This window comes from Alexandromys fortis, unplaced genomic scaffold, assembly GCF_014885135.2.
Source record: "Alexandromys fortis isolate MF-2015 unplaced genomic scaffold, M_Fortis_MF-2015_v1.1 scaffold_27, whole genome shotgun sequence".
In the NCBI taxonomy this organism is placed as follows: Eukaryota; Metazoa; Chordata; class Mammalia; order Rodentia; family Cricetidae; genus Alexandromys; species Alexandromys fortis.
Window position 1 is genome coordinate 1,830,033 of NW_026067952.1, and position 12,686 is coordinate 1,842,718.

The 12,686-nt window shown below is 54.5% G+C and overlaps 1 protein-coding gene across 7 annotated transcripts in view; it reads left to right on the forward strand.

The window, feature by feature from the left end:
* Positions 1–12,686, forward strand: part of Sulf2 (sulfatase 2) — a 78,442-nt gene that overhangs the window by 11,229 nt on the left and 54,527 nt on the right. Inside the window, exon 1 of one of the 7 annotated variants that reach the window (XM_050150703.1) lies at positions 5,235–5,258. The exons of the other annotated variants lie outside the window; for them this stretch is intronic. The gene's annotated coding sequence lies outside the window, so the exon portion shown is untranslated. Of the gene's footprint in view, positions 1–5,234; positions 5,259–12,686 lie in introns of those variants that run through there. 7 annotated transcript variants of the gene reach the window in all.

Below are 12,686 nucleotides of genomic sequence, written 5' to 3' on the forward strand. Positions count from 1 at the left end.
TGGTTGTTTGTTGGGTGTGTGTTGTAAACAGCCCAATAGTCCTACACCTCTTTAGCACTCCGGTCAGTGATGGCTCAGATGTCCTCACATTCCTGAGGTGCCCTGAGCCCCCCTGTGAACATGGACTTACAGCAGTGCTGATTTGGAAGGGGTCTTTGCACCAAAAGCTTCTACCTTGAAGATGCCTATAGTCCCTCTTCCCACACCACCCTGCTGTGACACTCAGTGCAATCAGAAAGACCAATCCAGCCTTCGCTAGACTGGGCCACATGTTCTATAGTTGGTCTTGAGATCATTAGCTCCTGCCCAGGTTGAGCTGGACCAGGGTAGAAGAGACATCCCAAGTGGTCATAGTGTCTGTCAATGAAAGACACAGCTCTAATCAGAATGCCTTGCCCAGCTTGGCCTCTCAAGAACTGTATGCAAATGGGCAAGTCACTCTGCCTCACTGAGTCTATTGCCTCCCCTGGAAACCGAGATAGTCATAGCAGCCTGCTCCCCCGTAGCTGTGGGAACCTAGATCAATGCCTGGGCACTATGGCCTGGGGACAGAAAAGCTGCCTTCTAGTGGTCACTGCCTATTCCTGCTCCTATCTGAGAATCCTTCCTCAGTTTTGGAGCAGGGTTGGCTGTGTCCTTGGGGCACTGTCTCTAGGGAAGGCCATTTGCCTCCCTGTGACAGGTGATCACAATTCAGTGGGTTCAGCAAGAAAGGCAACTGTGGGGAATATTATTCTAAGGTGTGTGGCTTTTGTTTGTGCTGCATTTGTTTAACTCTGTGAAGCTGTGATTCTTTGCCTGTCTCGACCACCTGATGATCTAATAAAGATCTGAACGGCTGATAACAAGGCAGAAGAAAGAATAGGCAGGGCTGGCAGGCAGAGACACTATATAGGAGAAAACTGGGAGAAGGGATTCTGGAGTAGTAGCCCCAGAAGGAGGAGGACATCAGGGACCAGCCACCCAGCTACACGACAATCCACAGAGTAAGATTTAAAGAAGTAAGGGAATGAGAAAAACACAGAGGCCAAAGAGTAGATGGGATAATATACGCTAAGAAAAGTGAGCAAGAAACAAGCCAAGCTAAGGCCAGATGGGTATAACTAAGAAGAAGGCTTCATGTGTGATTCATCCGGGAGCTGGGCAGCCTCCCAAAAGAGTCTAAAGAGCATAACATCATCTTACAACAGGAATCATCAGGCTTACTGTTCTGCTATGCTATGTCTGCTCCGGGCCCCATGGACACCAGCCCGGGGAAAGAAGCCAAACTCAGGTTCAGGAGCCTGTCCTGAGAACCCAGGATGGCACCTGTCACTGTGAGCCCAAGCAGAAAGATGGTTGGGCAAGGGAGATCCTCACTGTCTCCAGAGGACTTGGAATCTCCCAGTGCCCTGGCCACACCCTGATGGTTAAGCAAGCGCTGTTGGAGGTCGGGGGAGTCACAGTCTAGGTCTCTAGTGCTTAGAGGTGCCCAGGGAATGCCAGCGTTCTGCACCGTTGAGAACCACAAAGGCAGGAGAGAAGGCTCAGGTGTGCTGCCTTCTGCCAGGTCCTAAAGAGGCTCCTGGAGGTGGCATCTCTCCTGAAGTGGCCTGTATCAGGGCCTGCCATTCCTGTAATAAAACCAAGGCTCAGTTCACCCTGCCCCATCTGCCTCTGCCCCATTTACCTGAACTCTTGAAACTTGTTGCCTGCTTCCCCGCATCCCCATACACTGGCCATCTCTCTATTCTGAGAGGCTGGAAGCTTTCTCCAACCCCAGGACCTTGACACTTGCTGTCCCCACTCCGTGACCCACTTTTCCTCCATAACTACACTGCTGGCTCCTTTGGGCTCAGCTGTGATGTCTCCTCTGGAATTCTCGGCACATATTTGTCCTTTGTTTCTTCTCACTAAAAAGTAAGCCCTGAGTAGCTAGGACTTGTCTTCTTAGAGCTCGGTCCAGGCCTGCAGGTGCCCAGGAAGGAGGTCTGTGGACCAACACAGAATGGAATGCAGCCTTTGTCCTTGCTCCAAGGTGACTGCTCCTGGCCTGGAAGTCCAAACCTGTTTGTCCCTGGCTGAGAACAAGCTTGAGGTGGAACTGGTTGGACTCATACATGCCCAGGTGACCAGTGGAGGAGGGGTCATCTTCCTGGTGCTCCAGCAGGGTCAGCAGGTCCCGCACAAGAGCTGGTCATTCTTGGGCCACTGGGAAGTGGAAGTTCGCCTTTGAGGCAGGTGCTGGGACTGTTGGGGCTGAGCCAGTTTCATCACCTCCGCTCCTAGTATCTAAGCCCATCTCAGGATGACCTCTGAACTCTGGCTGGGCCCCTGTGGACCCAGGATGGTTCGGGGCTGGAGCACCACCATCCTGTTTCATGCATGAGGGGCCTATGCCTGCAGACCCACCAAACAGGAGGAGACTGGGAGTTCAGGGCCCCGGCTAAAAAAACAAGAAAGCAGGGAGGGCATCCCAGGCTGCCTACCAGGGCCTGAGTTTAGTTCATGGAAGCTTTGGCTGTTGTTTTCTTCATCCATGTGTCCCTTTGAACCTTCTGGAAAATCAGTTAATAGATTGTTGTGGGGTTGGGGTGGGACATGACAGGGACTTGCTATGTAGCCCAGGCTGACCGAGAACTCACAATCTTCCTGCCTCTCTCCACCTCCCAAGTGCTAGAATTACATGCATATTTTAAAAGTGAGTTTTCAGCTTCTTCTGAAATGTGATGGCTGGGATGTAGGGGGGCCACCTGAGTGCCTCTTGGGGGCTTAGCCCGAGGCCATGACTTGAGTCTAGCTGCCTCTGTTCTTGCCCTGTCTGGTTGGTTTTCCCAGTGGAGCAGGCCTCGGTTCTCCCACCCGTGAGAAACAAATCCTGTGAGGGGGTGGAGAGCCGTGGCCCCACGTCAGGCCCATCCCTCCCAACTACAAGGCCCACACAGATGTTAGCACCCTGCTGTGACACACTTCGAGGGACCGCACACCGCAAGTGTGTTTGTCGTGATATTAAAATCTTACACCTAGCAGGTAGCACACATCTGTCACCCTGGCACTCAGGATGTGGAAGCTCTAGGATCAGGAGGAGTTCAAGGTCACCCTTGGCTACACATCAAGCTCAAAACTTAGCTTGGGCGACGTGAGACCTACTTTCAAAAGAAAAGAAAAGAAATAAGTTAATTAAATTAAGTCTGCCTTCCACTTATTGCTTGACACTTAGTCATCCCACAAATCTTTAGAAGCAGGAAGTCAATCATCTCTCTCTAGTAAGGGGGACACTGAGGCACTCTGGACAGCTGCTGCATGGGTAGTTCACTGAGCTTGGTCGTCTTTCCGCCTCCATCGCTGGGCTTCGAAGCATTTGGTGAACATGATGGCAGTTCCCCTGTGTTCTGGGGTGCTGTGGGTTGTCAGTGTCTGCTTTGAGTGACCCCAGCTGGGAAGTCCAAGCTGGGCTATGCCTAGCTGACCCACACCTAGTGCTGGTCACAGGCATGCGTCCCCCAGCCATGGTGAAGCCCACATGTCTATGTGGGCAGCCTCATGACATGGTGTTCTCTGCATAGTCTGGCTTCAGGGTGCAGAAATGAGACCTGTGGAGTGTTAAGCCTTATACTGGCCACTTTCACTAGGTCAGAGCAGGGGGTGGAGACTGCACAAGGGTGTGGCCACTGGGCAGAGGCTGCCAGCGTAACAGCTCACCCTCCCCAATGCTTGCTTCAGAAACCAGACTCCTCGGGAAGGCACTGGAAGTCTCAGGGGTTGACAGGAAGGCTGGGCTTAGGAGAGGACAGGACACAGACTGGAAATCTCTGGGGGACTCTGAGCTGCTAGCCTTCTAGAGAGACTTCAGGGGTACCTGTCACCTGTGTGGGGGGACATAGAGGCCCTTGCCCTGAGCACTATCTGGGAGACCTGAGCTCAGGAAGAGTCTCATTGGCTGGCCCTGGTCACATGGTCACCCTTGGTAGGAGAACATATCCTCTAGAGAAAATTGGATTACTGTTTTCCAAAGAAGGAAGGGGAGTGGATGCTTCTTGGAGAGGAAAAATATGAAGTCTGTGCGGCTTTTACCTAGGTGTGGCAAAGGATGGGGTTTTTTAAAGGCCAAGTTCTTTTAAAATTCCATGGCAACTTTTCTTGTTCTCGGGACCTGTACTGAGGTACTGTTGGGGTCTGGAAGGTCCTCTCTATAGGGCAAAGTCAACTCCCCTCATCCTGCTGCATCTCAGTGTCCTTGTCTGGAAAGTGAAGATGACTGTCAAGGGTTCTTCCAGCACCCTGGATGCCGGACACACCCCAGTCCCGGCCTTGTTTGGACCTGACATGCTCACCTGCCTTCCAACCCAGAGTGGGCCTGCTTGTGGACACCCCAGTTGATGACTTACAATCCATGAGCCCCAGCTCACAGGACCCACAGCCTCCTCCCTAACGGCTTCTCAGATGTCCATTAGTCCACGAGGCAGGAAGCAGGGCCCACATACTCTCTATCCATCCCGCCGCTAGCTGGTTATCTGGTCAGAAGGACTTCAGGCGGCTGCCCCACCTGTATCCCAGCCTCTGGAGTGACAGAAGCATTGGCCTGTTTGTATTGGCTCGGGATGGTATGCTCAACCAGGCGTCAGGCAGAAGTAGGAGAAATGACTGGGCTCTTTATCCCGGCAGTCAGAATGCCCCGCTGCTCCTGGATGGCCTTCCTAAAGATCGCAGCAGCATCCATAGCCAGAAATCCCTGTGCTGTGTGCATGCACGGGGCAGGGCAAGTGTGGGGCTGAGAGATGGGGCGAGAGGCTGGGACGGGCAGTCCCGCTGAACACCAGCCCGCAATTAGGCGTGAATAACGACTCTGTTCTTGGGCTTTATTGCTTTTGGCTCGGGGCCTTTTTCAGAAATAACTGTAACTCCTGCCAAGGAAGCTTTTGTCCTCAGCTGAGAGGAAAGAACAAAGAACAGAGGTGGGAATGTCCTATCTGGTTCCAGTTCCCCGAAACACCCAGGAAGGACAGCAGGCGTGGCTGCCACAGGCACGGACTAGGGTACAGCTGTGTCCACTCTCAGCTGGGCCGGCCACTCTCCTGCATGCTTCTGCCATGCACGTTTTTGTACTTAATCCAATCACGGGGCCTTTGCCTTTATTAGCATTCTTGTGTTTCACGTGGGTGGGGGAATGGGTACCACAGCGCTTGTGCAGAGGTCAGGCGGCAACTTTGTGGCGTCTGTTGGGTCTCTTACCTTCATGTGGGTTCCAGGAGCAGAGCCCAGGTTGACCAGCTGTTGTTGTAAGTACCTTTGCCACTGAGCCATCCCACCAGCCCGTTCATGTTGTTCTCACCGGAATGCCAGTGTCTAGAACTAGCCCAGCCTCTGTTGTCCTCCCCGGAACGCCAGTGTCTGGAGCTAGCCCAGCCTCTGTCGTCCTCCCCGGAACGCCAGTGTCTGGAGCTAGCCCAGCCTCTGTAGTCCTCCCCGGAACGCCAGTGTCTGGAGCTAGCCCAGCCTCTGTCGTCCTCCCCGGAACGCCAGTGTCTGGAGCTAGCCCAGCCTCTGTCGTCCTCCCCGGAACGCCAGTGTCTGGAGCTAGCCCAGACTCTGTTGTCCTCACCGGAACGCCAGTGTCTGGAGCTAGCCCTGCGTCGTAGCCCCTGCGGCACTCACCCAAACTGTGACTGGCACATAAGTAGGTGCTTAGGAAAGAACCGATGGCCTCGAAGGTTCACTCACAGTTAGGGGCTGGAGAGATGACTCTCTCAACCGAGCTGCAAAAATAATACCTAGACTTCTTGCAAGGCAGGCCCTCCCAAGACCGCCTCCCCAGGTCACATCCCACCCTGTGAGAGGGTATTTGAGTGTCTTGTCTCTTACAAACAAGAGGGAGTTTAAAACAAAGCCATGCAAAGAAATTAATGTTTTCTTCAACTTTAGGTATGAAAGTTCTATCTTTCCCCGATGTCACCAGGAAGGTGGGTTGGGAAAGCCTAACAGGACAGCCTGTCATCTATCTGGGGCAGAGGCAGGCCGGTCACTGCCAGGTGTACATAAGGAATTTCAGACCAGACGGGACCACACAGTGAGATCTCGCTCCCTCTGAGAAACAGAAACAAGGTCTGGGGATGCAGCCCGGTTGGTTGAGTCCTGTCTAGCATGCAGAGATCTCTGGGCTCTGTCCTCAGCACTGTATACACGGGATGTGGTGTACATGCCGGTAATCCTGGCACTCGGGAGGTGGGAACAGAATGGTCAGGAGTTCAAAGTTACCTTTGGCTACTCGGTGAGTTCGAGTGAGATTTTACCCTTAAAAACATCAAGTAAACAGATTGTCAGGGTAACTCACACCTGATGGTCAGCCCTTCCTGCCCTCTGGACTCTGGCATTGTGGCTTTCCCTCTCCTGGGGAAAAAAGAAGAGAGAGCTGGGGATATTCGGTCACCCAGACTTCCTGAGGCTCTGGGGAACCTCAGGGATGGGCATGGGACAAACTTACAGCCCAATAGACAGGCAGCTCTCACTTAACAGTAGGGCAGGGACACTGAGGTATGGCCTGCGGGCCCTTATGCTCTGTGTTTTTGAGAAGGACCCGGAGCCCCATGTGTTCATCTATACTGCGATCTCTAGACTCTCCCATGGAAAGGAAAGGTTCATGTCCTCTGACCTCAGATCAGGCCACCTACATCGCACACATCAAGGGAATGAATGGCAGGGTCACAGAGCCGTGGAGGGAACAGGCAGTGAGATACCAGCTTTGGAGCCCTCTCTTGATCCACCCAGAATCCTCCAGGCCAAACACAGACCACAGGCAGCCTGGCTCAGCGGCCAGCACATAGCCCAGGCACAGTTCTGGAGCCTTGCCAGCCATGAGCACCAGCAGAACAGAGAGCGGCCATTCTCCACGAGTCTCCCAAAACGAGTTTGACTCGTGTCCAGAAGCATTGGGAGGAAGCAGACCTTACAAAAAGCGGGAAGCGGGGAGGCATCTGTTGACTCTGAAGGACCTAGATATTAGCCGTCTCCCTTCAGGCTTAGCTGGAACCAGGCTTCTACGGTCACTGAGTTCATACCACTTCCCAGAACTGGCCTCTTCTGTGGTGGCTTCCTTCTCCATTCTGCAGGAGGCAAGAGGGTAACAGGATCCCTCTGTTTCTATGGAATGGTATATACTCAGTAGGCCAGAGTGTTACATTCTGTCTGATTAGGGAATCACTGAGGCAGGGGGATTGACAAGCTCTGCTTGGATCAGGTCTGGATCTCATGATCTAACCTTAGACCTCTGTGACTGGGCCTGAACATTAGAAACCAAATGCAGGAAGGAAAGGATGTTTGAAATGAAAACTGGGCGCTGTTGCTAGGCGGCCCAAAGCCAGCAGGTGAGGCTTGCCAACATTGATTGGGCACTTGCTGTATGCAGATCTACTTCTAAAGGTCGTTAGCAATTCTTCCATCCTCTCAGCTGTGTCGTGAATGCTCTTGTTTCTCTCACTTCATAGGTAAAGGTACTGAGGCTGTAAGAAATGACACACCTCCTGGCATCCAGTGGGCGCAGAGCTCGTTCAAAGCCGGGCAGTCAGTTCCAGATCACAGTCCACTCCTCTCAGGGTGCTCCCTACTGCCTCCTCCCACCCATGTGGACTTCCCTGTTCGCCAACCATCCTCTCTCTCCCTGCTCGGTGGGAGCAGAGATTGGGGTACAGTTGTTTTCACTGGGCAGGGAATAGTCCTGGCACAGAGCCAGTATGCCGGTGTATGAGTCCTGGGGTCCCACAGCCTGTCGGCTGTTTGCTTCTTTGGCGTGTAGCCAATCTGGTCACTCTGTTCCCCGAGACTTTGCACGTGTTGCTTCTAGCCTCTCTGAGTGCCAGCTGGGACCGTGGCCTCGACACCATTCCCATCCTGTGTTGCTCTTTACGCACGCGCACACCTGGAGACTTGCCGGCTCATCAGAATGCCGGTGCCGTGAGGACACCTGTTGTTCATAGAACCAAGAACTGTGCCTGGCACACAGGCCTTCCCGAATGTTCCGTTGCCTCCATGGCTTTCTGCCTGGCCGTCACCCCGCTGGAGCTTCTGGCCCCTTGGTCCTGTTTTCTTCATTCCTGAGCTACCTGTCCATACAGTGAGCTTTGTCTGGAGACCCGGCCTCCATCCCTCAGACCCCACCCCTCGGAAGGGTCCTTTTGTAAAACCCTGTCCTGTTTGAAGGCTGGTTTGGTTCTATTGTTTCCAGCTGGAATCCCAGAAGAAGGCAGCTGGTGCCAAAACCCTAGAGAAGGGGACGTGGAAAACTATCCCATAAGCCCTAGCAGTTCCCTCAGAGACCAGAGAATGCAGGAGGGAACCTGCACCCAGGAAGCAGGGAGCTGCCAGGGTCAGGGACAGCGTGTACCTCCAGCTAGGCTACTCCCGGACCACAGGTTCCTCATTCTTTCCCCTCTGTCTGAGGCCACACCCTCTACCACTTCTTCCTACTCTTGCTGTGCCCCAGGGCTTCTCTGACCTTTTATACCTATTGAGTACCTCAAACTTGACTCTTGCCTTTTCCTCCAGGCAGCCTTCCCTGACTGCCCCTAAGAGCAGTTTCCCTGTGTTCTTCCTGTTCACTAAACATCAATCCTGGGTGTTGTTTGTGGCTTCTGAACAAGTGTGGCGGTCATAGGAGTGGGGCCTGGGGTCAGGATATCTGGGCGCACAGCTTACCTCTCATATGAGGAGAAGACAACTGTGAACAGAGCTGAGGCTCTCAACAGAGCCACGGGGCTTACTTCCCAGCAACCTGCCAGGGAGAGTGCCTTGGGAGCACCCTCCCCTGCTCTTCCTGCCCTGTCCCCTCTCCTGTGTATCCTTGACTAAGCTCACCCAAAGGTGAACAGCACTGAACCCTCTGTTGGGATCTGAGGAACTTCTTGGGGGTCAGGGAGTGTGTGTGGTTGCAAGCAGCTTCTCAAGCCCTTCCCACCTCAGCTTCCTAGGCCAGGCCTCTCAACCCTGCTATTGTGTATGTGGGTGAGTTAACGTGGGATGGATGCCTAAGACTGTGCAGAGTCCCTACAAGCACCGAGTGACTCTAGTTACCCCACGATTTTCTTTCAGGGTGTTGGGGGGTACGCTCCCTTCTGAAGGACAGCCCTGGCTAGCCTACCCATTATCACCAAAATACACACACACACCAATCAGAGCAGGGCCTCTGCGGGCACCCGGTATCTCATTGGTCAGACCTGTGGCACATGACCACCTCAGTGGGTCAGCGGCCCTCCCTGCAGCAGCCGCAGGGAGCCACGGTGGCCTCTGGGCACATTGGAGGGCTTGTTACCAGGAGGCAGGTGGGAGGACATTCCCTGCTAAGTCCAGGAAATAACTTGAGCACCTGCTGGTGCTGGGGACACAGAAATAGATGCCTATGACGGGCAGAGATCTAGGCCTTCAGGGAGGAGACGTTCTATAGGAAGACTGGCAGGTAGAATGGCTGACGTGCTTCCGCTTCAGTGGAATGTGAGCAAAGACCAGGAGGAAAGAGGGCTGGGGAGATATCTGAGTGAACAGCCAGTGCAAAGGTCCTGGGGTGGAGACGGGCCAGGCATGTCCAGAGGCCGTGTGGACGGAGCCACGTGTAGGAGTGGGAAATGATGGAAGGGTCCGGGGCAAAGGTCAGATCGTGTAGGGTCTTGGTGGCCTCTGGGGACTTTAGGGTTTTACCCTGGGTGGGGTAGAGCACCTGAAGACTTTTCAGTAAGAATAGGCTCTGGGTTTTGTTCAGTGGCGTTCTGCCCGCTGTGTGAGCAAAGCAAGGGCAGAAGGAGTGGAACCCGCTAAGAGATTGCGTCACTGTCTTGGTGGGACTCCCCTGTCACTGAACACCCGACTTTATATCCAAGAGGTCCCCGGTATGTGGCAGGGCTCTGTTCAGTTTCTAGGTGTCTGCTTTCTTTCTTTCTTCTACCTCCCAGGGGAGTGTCTTCCCAGACTGGTCCCTCCTCCACTCTGACCTTTCATCCTCTCCCACCCTGTCAACTACATGTGTGTCTCCTTCCTTCTTGTGGGACTCGGAGACCCACAGAAGAAAGCAGCCCACCTAGGCCTTTCTAGGTGCCTCTAATGAGACCTGGGAAATCCCCGTAGCTGTTGTCTGTGGGCCAGGGACCTGTCACAACACCATGATCTGTTCCCATGTAGAGTGGCGCATGGTTCTGGAGGTGTCACGGTGTCTCCGGGGATAGTTAGCTAGGCTGGGGTTCCTTTGCCAAGGGCCAGCAAGAAGACCTGGGGAGGAGAGAAAGGGCTGGGCAGGCTTGGGAGGAGTTGCTGGGCGAGATGGCGTGTGCAGTGACAGGACACCCTGAGCCAGATCGGGACTCAGAGGCGATCTGTGCCACCAAGGAAGGGGAGACAGACTCCTGTGTCATTGTTAATTGATTTCTTCTCTGCCCAGAGAGCGGGCACAGAGCCAGCAGAAGCCTTCGGGGTGGGGGTAGTGGGGGGATTCATCAAAAATCGACCCACAGATGGCCCGGCTGGTAGATAATCAGCCCCTCTCATGCCGCAGCTCTGGGTTGCGGAACTGCAGACTCCATCCGGAGGGAGGAAGGGCTCCTTGAGACCAGCGTGCAGAGCCAGAGGGGACATCTGCCTCCACCCCCACCACACTGATAGCTTTAAAAGGCCCGGGGGGGGGGTGCCTGCCCACCCTTTGGGCAGGAGCTACTATGGTTGGGAGCCTCTTAGGAAGCCGCTTACAAACCTGCTTCCAGAGGGTTCTGTCATGCTGATCAAATCCAGCCTGGGTTTGAACCCTTGTCTGCCCGGAACCTGCAGTCTGGGGAAAGTGATTTTAGCGCGCTGTGTTTTCCTTTCTTCATCCACAGCGTAGGTATGATGTCACCGGGCAGTCCTGCATGTTAGATGGGCTGGCAGCTGGGAAGCCTCAGAGTGGGAATGCCCCAGGCATTGCGAGCTGGGAGTCTCAGGAGTGTTTGCTCATGTGACTCCTGGATGGCCAGCTGCCACTGGAGGCCCTGTAGGGCAGCCTGTGGGGATTCTCTCAGGGCTGCCTCACTTCCTGGTGACCAGGTAGCTGTAGAAGCATGCAGGTATATTTCTGGGACTCTCGTTCACCCACAAGTCTGTGCTTCTGGATAGACCCAGCCCTTTGGGAGGCCGACCCTGACTGGGAGTAGTTCAGGAGCCAGCACCATGAGGAGGAGCCCACTCTGTTCATGTGCAGCCGCCTGTTCCCTCCAGACTGAGTGACCATGTGGGTTGGCTTCATCCGGCACCAGCTGGCATCCTCACTCAGGAGAACAGAGTGTTTGAGAGGGCCCTGGTGGGGAAATCAGTGCCCAGGGCCACCATCAGCTTCATCAGGCGGGTTCTCCCTGGGGGATCCTCGGAAGTATCTGGAGAAGCCTGTGGGTGCCCTAGGCCTCTGAGTTGTGTAGACCCAGGCTGTGACATGGCCCTCTAGAGTCTGGTATCCCCCACTCTGCAGAATTCAGAGTTTCTCGGAATCTCCACTCCTCTGGTTAGCTGTTTCTTTGCACCAGACACTGCCCAGGGTACAGGGGACCCAGGTGTAACCAATGAAAGCCATCTCTGTCCTCCTGGGGCTGTCCCTCCTGTGTGGGGGATGAGGGAGCGGGATATGTGTAGGTCACGGGAAATAAGCTCATTTCAGGTGTGGTGATTAATTGAGGGACATCAAGCAGGTGATAAAATAGCACTTGGATGGGGGCCCGGGGGGGGGGGTAGCTGTTGTCTGAGGAGGTGGCATTAGTTAGTGCCCAGACTTGGTGGAGCGGAATGAGCTGGCCAGACGAAGACAAAGCTCTTACCGTGATCACAAAAGGCCAGGGTCAAAAAGTCAGGGGGTAGAAATGACCCCATCTTGTCCAGCAACAAAAGGAAGCCAGCGGGGATGGAGAGGTGCGTGAGAGTTGGCTATCAAAGGAGGACATTTGAGCACAAGACTGAGACCAGCCAGGGCCTTGAGCCAGCACAACCAGAAGCAGGTGCCCCCTCCCCCACTTTTGCCCTACATCTGAGTTGCTGCTAGCACGCTTGCGGCCCTGCTGCGTCAGGGGATCTACTTGCCATTTTAGGAAGTTCCCTCCAGCTGCCCCGAAGGCTAGAACACCCCTGGGCACTCTTACAGCCCTAGGGCAGGTGCAATGGTGGCGACAGCGTAACCCTGTGAGGCCAGAGGACGCCTTGAGCGCCCTGTTGCTGGGTCCCCTACCGCCACGGTCAGCAGGACAGGCAGACTCCTCCAAAGTCACGGCTGTGGTGGTGTGTCCTGACTTCTCGATGGCTTCCCTTCTCTTACCCCAGCAAAGTGGGTGCTGAGGCCTCTCTGCGGGGCCGTCGTCCCCATCTCCCTCACCCACCTTTGCTGGAGGTACTGTCACCTGGGCTTAAGGATGACTTCAGACTAGTGTGGGATGTGCCAGTTCCTCTCCTTCAGCCTTTCTCTGCGGTTGTTACCTTGAGAGGAGCCCTTTCATCCTTGCGCACATGGCCCTGTCAGGTTGAGTACTTAGCTTGGTCCCTGGGAAAACTGGGGTTTCTATGTTTGTGGGGACAACAGCCCCAGAAGGGCGCATCTAATACCGGAGCCAATGGCCACACAGCCCAAAGCATCCTAGCAACCCAAGTAGCCCATTGCTGGGACCAGAAGGGAAGGGCCAGACAGAAGTACTAGTGGCCTGTCCCCTTCTGTGTCTAAG